Here is an 8813-nt window from a genome sequence, read left to right as displayed (position 1 = left end):
GAACCTGGCGCTGGGCTGCTGCGCCCCGAGCGCGCGCGCTTCCAGCCTGTCCTCCGCCTCGCTGCAGCGCCAGCCCAGTCCTTGCCTCCTGGGCCCCGAGACCACTTCCGCAGCGGGCTGCTGGGGGGCCCTAAGCACCCTTTAGGATAAATATGGTATCTAATCGCGAAGACCCCTCGCTGGTGCCCAAACGTGCCTTTTTAGTGAGTGGCACCGCAGGAGGCCCCAAGTTGCAGATTCTGTCCATCTCAGCGGGCTGCTGGTCTTCAGCTGGCACCCGCCTCACCAAAAGCACTGAAATACCTATTTAGGAGTCACAGAAAACCCCAGTGGAGTATTGTGATTTGAAGCCCTCCTGCTGGCAGGGTGCCCCAGAAGGTGCTTGTCCCAGGAAGGGGATGTCTTGTCCAACAGACGTGGGCCAGGCCTTCCCTGCTCCCTGGGGTGGTGCTGTGGAGAGACAGAGTGGGCAGGGTAGGGCTTGAGGTCACTGAGGGCAGCTGTGCCAAGGGTGCTTGTTTGGGGGCGAAGCATTGAGAAGTTTATCAACTTCCCGACTTGTATCGGGAAGAGATGTAGTGAGGGAAGCAAGGAAATGGTCAGGAAGGAGAAGGAAAAGAGGCGCAGAAAAGACAGACTCAATGAAACCTTGAAGCAGAAGCTGAGAAGCAGAAGGAAGGCAATAGAGTCACAGAAATGCAGAGAGAAAGAGATACAGGATGAAAGCTTGCACCACCCCCAGCTGGAGATAGGGGGCCAGGCTGCCCAGGGGTGGCCCCAGAGCACCACGACAGCCCCTGGCGCTCCTGGGCCCCAGTCCAAGAGCATACACACCCAGAGCTTTGAGTGTGCACCCCACATGAGGGGCCTGGGCGAGCTGCCCCGGACTCCAGGGGCTCCTGGCTCCCAGGTCTGAGCAGGTGGGGGTTTTGACCACGGCTGCTGGCTGTTGGCATCTGCATGGCTGACAAAACATGAAAAGAAGCTGTTAACTGCTAAACGCCTGGACAACACCCACACAGCTGCCAAGCAGCTACCCCCCATGTCGGCTACTGTCAAGAGCTTGCCAACCCAGACCAACTGAGACCTCCTGCTTCTATCCTGCTCAGCCAGCCAGGGAGAGAACGAAGCCTCCCTCCTCTAGAAATAGGGCGAATGGGTCTCCCACAGGGATGTAAGGACAATGAGGGATACTAAGGGCTTCTCACTGCCAGGTGGAGCCCAGCGGGCATCGGGGATGTTGGGGGATGCCCTGTGAATGTCTGTGGAAGAATAAGGGCTATTTACCTGCCATGTGCTGGGTGCCAGGCACTGGGCTCAGGGCCTATTTATCTCTGGCAGCAACTCTTTAGGGACACAGTATGACTGTCCCGTCTGTCCCCAAAAGAGCATTGAAGGTCACAGGAGCTGAGCCACTTAAACACATCACCAGGAAAAAAAAAAATCAAGATTTTTGTTCTCCAGTCTGCATATGAAATCTCTGACCATCCCTCTGCTCAGCCAGAGGGATGTGGGAAATCCTGTTTCCCGGGTAGCTCCCGTAGGTGGCATTCCCAGCGGAGGGGACAGCAGGCTTGGGACCATCCACGCATGCCCCTCCCCACTCTGGCTTCCTGTGGGTCTCAGGGATCCATGCTTGGGTTCTAGTACATTCTGAGCTCATCCCGTTTCCCCACCCCTTCTCCCCTGGGCTCAGGTTCTAAAAATAAAATACGCAACCATACTTTTTTAGGAGCTCTTAGGAGATAGGAGACTACATCCAGTCTGCTCATTAGCCCTGCAAGGTTTTGTTACCTCCACTTTACAGATGAAGAAATCAAGGTTCCAGAAAATCAAAGTCACCCACCCATAAAAAGAGAATACTAAGACCCCATAACACACACTTCAGCTTGACCAGTCCCCTGCCATCCTCAAGCCAGACAGATGGGGGCGCCAGGGAGCATAGCTGCTTCTGGACGGGGTCTCTGGACACATGCACTCTTCCAGGATGAGACCTAAGGTCCAGTGGAGGAAGGAGAGATTAATGGCAGCTACCTCTGTTTCATGGAAGAGGAAACTCACTCACTCAGCAGTTGTCCGTCAAGCCCTCATTCTTTACCCGCTGCCTCCAAGCAGAGGTCTGTACTATTTTGGAATTTACTATCAAGTGTCCTGATGGGGTGGGAACCAATGTTACTAAATCCCAAAGCGCAAAGCTGCAGCCGGGAGGGTCAAGAATGACAAACAAGGGCCCAGGAGGCTCTCAAAGAACCTGGCCCTACTCTGGGGGTAGGGGGAGCGAGGGTGGGTGAGGACCCTAACAGACTGCTTGCCCGTGGGCCCTGGGAGAGTTCATCCTGCAGATGTTATTTTGGAGCCCCCCACCTGACCCCCTGGAGAGTGTCCCGCTCCCTTTGTCCCCTAACACCACAGCATGCAGTGGGTGCCCAAAGAGGCTAGCTACCCCTCCTCCTGTGGTTTACTGTGGGTCAATAGGAGCTGCTTCATGCAGATCATACCACCTCCCTGCCACAGCCCCCTGTGGGGCTGGCTGTCCCCTCCCCTCAGCAGGACAAATCCATGGGGTGTTCTGTGTTCCAGCTCCCCAGGGGACCTGGTCTTTGCCGGAGACCCAACCTTACAGCTTTTCTTTTTTATAATTAAAAAAAAAGCTTTTTATTTAAAGATTTGTTTTATTTATGCATTATTTATGCAAGAACTGAGGTGTGGGCCAGCGGTGTGGGGAGGGGGTGAGAGGATTCACCAGAGGCAGCGTGGGGAGCAGAACAGGTGGATCTACTGAAACACACTGCTGAGGGGAGCAGCAGGCGAGACAGGAGAGGCTGTGCCATACGTGGGTCATCTCCCTGGCCTGGGATCGAACTCAGCCCATAGGGGTGATAGCACTAGGACTTAGCCCTTAGGCCACCAGGGAGACCCCTTACAGCTTTTCTTAATCATTTCCTTATTCCTTCCTATATTAGCTTCCCCAGAGAGCACCTCTCCGCAAACACACACCCACAAACTCTAGTCTCTGCTCTGCCTCTCCTGACATAGACCTCATAGGTGACTAGTACGGCACTAAAATTGGATCCCCAGCAGGGAAACCCACCAAGTCCTTTCCAGGTCTCTGGAGGCAGGAGAGCTGAGTTTCCCCCTCCCCACCCCACCCTACCTCCGTGGGTGACAGGAAGCACACGGTGGGGTCTAGAGGATCGCTTGTTCCCTGGGGACTGCTCCAGACAGTGGACTACTGCCTTCGAGCTCCTGGCCCCAAATATCCACCCCCTCTCCACAGTGGCCCTCCCAGGCTGGGAATAGCCCCTGCAGACCTGCTTTAGCCAGGGCGAGGCTGCAAACAAGAGGTCCTCGTGTTGTGTGGGGACACTTGCCAGGTAGAAAGCCCGCTGGCCACGTATTTGGTAAGGTGTGTCCTATCATCCAACAAGGTGCCGAGTATGCCGTTTTGATAACCTGCAAGGCCATTGCCAAGTGCGTCTTTCTAATAACCTGCAAGGTCAGGGTGGACTGGAGGATTCCCTGTTGCTTAGGTTTCTGCCCCAGAATCTGCTGACTTAGGAGAAGCTGCCACCCAGCCTCCCCGTTGCACCCCACCCCAATCTGCCTTTACCAAGGGGCTTTGTGGACATGTGGGGACAACCCAGCCTGCAAGCCCCGGCCCATATCCTGGCGGCAAACCTCGACTCTCACCACCCCCACGACAGGGGTGAGCAGGAAGGTGGGAGCTTGACCTCCAGGGTGGATCCAGGGACTAGAACCAAGCAGGCTCTGGGCACAGACTGGCGCCCATTGGGGAGAGTTTCTGGGTCCCCGAACATGGGGGCACCAATGACAGGGGAATGTGGCCTGAGCTCTGTAACCCCCCTGCCATTCCGGGGGCACCATGCAGCAGACAGCAGAGAGACTCTCATCCAGCACTAGGAGTAGCACGGGGCTGGCATGGCCAGAGCCCACTGTGGATGCCCCCCAGAACCTCTCACGCTGCAGACCCTGCCCTGCTTTCTCATACATACACACACACACACACACACACACACACACACACACACACAGCTTACCCATGCTCTGAGGCCCAGCCCCGCTCAACTCCTGCAGTCGCTGATGTTTCCTCTGGGAGCGAAGTCTGAAAGAAACTCAATCTGCTGTGTGCAGAATTATGGGTTGTTCTTGGCTCCGGCCTTGCCCTCACCCTCAGTGCAAACACAGACACCCACACACGGCTCCTGCAGGCTCTGCAGGAGCACCTTGGGGTCTGGGCTTATGCCGGGGAAGCTGACTTCTTGTTTCTGCCTCTCTGGGGTTGGAACCCAACCAGCACCAAGGAGGAAAAAACAAAAACCTTCAGGAGCAGACTTGGAGGGAAATCCACCTTCCCTTCTCTGGTTTTCCCGGCATGGCTAAGAGGGCCTCTCAGCTTCTCTTCCAGAGCTGAGCAAAGCTGGGCTTCTTGAGCTGGTGCCTGCATGCACTTGAACCTCCTTGAGACTTCTCCATGATGATGTGCGATACTGTCTGTCTATACCTCTGCCTCTCTCCATCTCTGTGTGTCTGTCTGGCTTTGTGTACCTGTGCACGGGCAAGTGCATGTGTGTGCATGCATTGTGGGCAAGGGACCCAGCTTTCATTAGATCATCCAAGATGTCCGTGACCCCTGGGCTAGGAAGTTAAGGATTTTCAAAGATAAATGGTGCCCAAGTTCACCAGCATGTGATTAAGAACCTCCAAGACAAGGTGGTGGCTAAGTGTCCTACAACGGAAACAATCTAAATATCAACCGACAGTAGAACAGACAAGTCAGTGTGACTGATTCATGGAGTGGAATACTATGCTGCAGTGAAAAGGAACCAACTGCTACCTCCTGGGGAAATGTGGGTGAATCTCAAGCATGACACTGAGTGGAAGAAGCAGCTAGTTTACACTGGAGGGACCCTGCTAAATTTGAATCACAATTTGTCTCATCCTTGAAAACTCCTTAGACCCAAGACTCTTTAAATGATAGGAAGTCCTCATTTAGCATCTTGGATGGGTTCTTGGAACCTCAACTTTAAGTGAAATAAGGTATAATGAAAGTGAATCCTTGAATAACATTGTTTTGCTCAATGTGGCTGGCATTCTTTTCCTTTTCATCAATGTGTAACAAAATGATGTTATTCCAGGACCTACTATACCCTGTTAGCAGCTTCTTGGAATGATTCCCAAGTGTTTATAATGGAGAACCCGCCCCCTTTGTAATGCAGCAGGGGCTGAGAACAGAGTTAATGGGTTAATATGCCCTGTGGCATGGGTGTGCGCTTGGGGGTGGTGGTGGGGGGACTTAACTAGTTGGGACAGAGGGGGGAGGCTCTGGAGCTTGGAAAATAATTATTTTCCAGCCTGTGTTATGGTCCCTCGGAGCACATTAAGGTTTGAAACTCAATTCCAACCATTCCAAGAAGGATATTTAAAAGTTTGGCTCCACTATCACTGTGCTCTTCCTTTGAAAACTAATTTAAAAAAAACAAAAACAAAAATCTTACAATCCCCCACTCGGCCCCAAATCCTTTACAGGATGCCGATCTGGGCAGCAATGCTGATCGCAGCTAGCCCAGAGAGGTTACCCCAATAATCCTTTGAAGTAAGATTTTGCTTACAACCTTTCCAAATATACCAAACAGCTATGCATATATTTCCCTCTGTTTTCTCCCTCGTTAAATTCCTCAGATGCAGGAGCCAAAGGAAGCCTCGTGCAGGACCAAATTATCTGTGTTCCACATGTTTGGTTTTTAATAACAAAATAAAACGAAATGAACTCCAAAGGGCGCAAGCCTCTGACCACGCTTTTATTACCTGCTCAGAACACATGTCAAGGCCACGGTGGGGGGGGGGGTTGGGAGGGGTAGGATTCTGAGCCATGAAGGGGGAAGGGAGCTCCCTTCTCCAAATGGAGCTGTGGGGGCAGGGGACAGGGGAGAGGTATCTTGTCCCCTGACCCAGGCCCCTCTGGAGTGCTCAGGGCTCACCGACCCCGCTGAACACTTCTGAAAGGGCTGAAGGTTCCAGCATAGGGTGAACTCTGGCTAAGAAGTGGTTTGAATCCAGAAGCAGCTCAGTTCAGACAAAAAGGGTTTTCTTACTGCTTCTGGTGATTGCATCTATTTGCCCAACCGCCTTTCTTGTTTGGTCAATTAACTCAAGAAATATTTCTTCTGTGTGTCCAGTAGGTGCACTCAGTCTCTCCAGTTAGGAATAAAATAGTGAACATGATCGTCTCGCCCCATCTTGAGGTCATATCATGCCTCCCCTCTAGTGGAAGGGACAGAGAATAAGCAAGCAAAAACTGTTTTCAAAATTGTGTGTGTATAAAGCTTTTTGCAGAGTTCTTAATGATGCCTAAAATGTATAAAATATATAAAATTTATGTGTATATGTTACTTTGCAGATATCATTTTTAAAATCATTAAGTCCCGTGCAGATAGTAAAATGAAATAGAGACAGGGAATTAGGGTGGATGGGGATGTCCTTTAGATAAAATGAGATTGGAGAGATCTTCCCTACAGAGGGATTTTTTAAAAGACAGGTATATTGAGTTAAATTTACACCACAGAATCCACCCTTGATAACTGCAGTCAATGAGCTTTGACAAATATGTGCGGCTATGTCACTGCCCCCACAACCAGGTAGAAAACAACTCCCTCACCCCCAAACTTTCCTTTGAGCCCATTTACAGTCAGTCTTTCTCCCTTCCTCAGTCTCTGGCAACCATTGTTCTGTTTTCTCTCCTGCAGTTTCAGTTTTTCTGGAAGGTCATATAAATGGAATCACGTAGTATGAAGTCTCTTGTGCCTGACTTTTTTGCTCACTGACTCCACACTCTTGAAATTCATCCCTGTGTTGTCAGCATCATCAATCTGTCCCTTTTCACTGCTGTATAGTATTCCATGGCATAGAGGTAAGAGTTCATTTGTCCATCCTGCAGTTGATGGCCACAGGCTGCTTCCAGGTTTTGTCTATGGTGAATAAAACTGCTATGGACATTCCCACACATGTCTTTGTGTGGATGTAGGTTTTCATTTCTCTTGGGTAAACACTCAAGAGCACAATTGCTGGCTCACATGGTAACTCTCTGTGTAAGAAACTGCCAGCCTGTTTTCCAAAGGGGCACTGCCATTTTGCCTTCCCTCTGAAAAGGTGTGAGCATTCTAGCTGCTCCGTGTCCTTATCAATACTGGACATTTTGCCAGCTTTTTGCAGTTTAACTATTTTGGGGTGTGTATAGTACATTTCCTTGATGACAGACGATGCTTAGCATCTTCACAAGCTTGTTGGCCAGGGTTACGTGAACATTTAATTTTTCATATTAAATTTTTGTCATATTAAAATTTTTGTCATATTTTCATATTAAATTTTTGTTATAATTACAGGTTCTTGAATTATAGCTTCTATATTATAGTTATGTAATTATAATCTATTGATTATATTTTATTGACTAATATAATTATATATGCTATAAAATATACTTGAATTAAAGTTTGATCATGAGAAGAAGGCAGCTATGAAAAGAGGTGGGAAAGTCTGTTGCAACAGCAAAAGCCTAGGGTGGGAGCCAGGTGAGGGCCTCTGAGGTGCATGGCAGTGAGGACAATGGTGCACGCACTAGATGCGGGGCCATGTACCTCACACAGGAAAAATAGAGCCCTTCAGGTACTATTGCTGCATAACAGATCATACGGAGACTTCATGACTCAAACTAACCACTCTTTTATCAAGCCTATGGGTCCTACACTCCACAAGGTATCAATCTGAGCTGGGAAGATTCAAGTGGCTGGAAGTGACTCAGTGGCTAGGGCTGGAATCTTCTGGAAACTTCTCTACAGGTATATCTGGTGCCTGGATAGGGACCGCTCAGGCACAGGCTGCAGCTGGCACTGCCGACAGAGCACCTGTACCTGGTCTCCTCGTACAACCTGACTTCCAATATCAACGTGGTGGTCACAGGTGACCTGGTGGTCTTCCAGGCAGATGTGCCCGGAACAAAGCTGAAGTGACATCAACTTTTATGTACCAGCCTTGGAGTCACACGGCATCCCTTCTGCCTCACCCCACTGGCAGAAGCAGTCACAAGCCTGCCCAGGTTCAATACACTAGACCCTGGGTCAGCTCTGAAGGTGCCAAGGAGAAGAAGGAAGACAGATGAGATTGTGTCCAGCCTTTGGAAAACAGAGTCTGCCAGAGTACAGCCTGGTAGTGATACAGCTTGTTCTGCTCACCAAATGCTTCTAAGGGGTGATGAATAAGTGGTTGGACAAGTAAGACCCAGTTCTTAAGTCTGAGGAATTCCCCAGGCAAATGGACGAGGTGGATGTGTGGATAAAAGCCACATGGTAGCGACACACAGCGTGTATCACATCAGGCTAGTGAGGCCCCAGGAAGCAACGCACGTGCCTGGGAAGAGGATGGAGGCTTGGGCTCTGGGGGATGCGCAGGAGTTTACCGGGTAAGCGAGGGCGGGAGAACACTGGAAAAAGGAGCATGATCACACAGCAGATGTGCAGGCAAGAGAGGAGGCTGGAGATGTGGTTATTAAGGCGCCTGGGCCTGGGCTCTCATGAAGGCTGGGGCACTTGGCGCAATTCTATGGTAATGGAAAGTCGCTGGAAATTAATCACTGTGACCACATGCAATGGAAAAGCACGTGTGTGCTCGCATGTGCATTATGGGGTAGGTAGAATTGACAAGGGAAGCTGGTAGCGGGGTGTAGAGTTCGCTCCAAGTGAAAAGTGATGAGCAAGCAGATTGGGGCCAAGGATGGGGAGGGTGGGAGCAGAGTCAGGCTG

The sequence above is a fragment of the Talpa occidentalis genome, unplaced genomic scaffold (genome assembly GCF_014898055.3).
Source record: "Talpa occidentalis isolate TD23 unplaced genomic scaffold, MPIMG_talOcc4v2.1 talOcc4.14, whole genome shotgun sequence".
NCBI classification, from domain to species: domain Eukaryota; kingdom Metazoa; phylum Chordata; class Mammalia; order Eulipotyphla; family Talpidae; genus Talpa; species Talpa occidentalis.
This window is presented reverse-complemented; position numbering follows the sequence as displayed.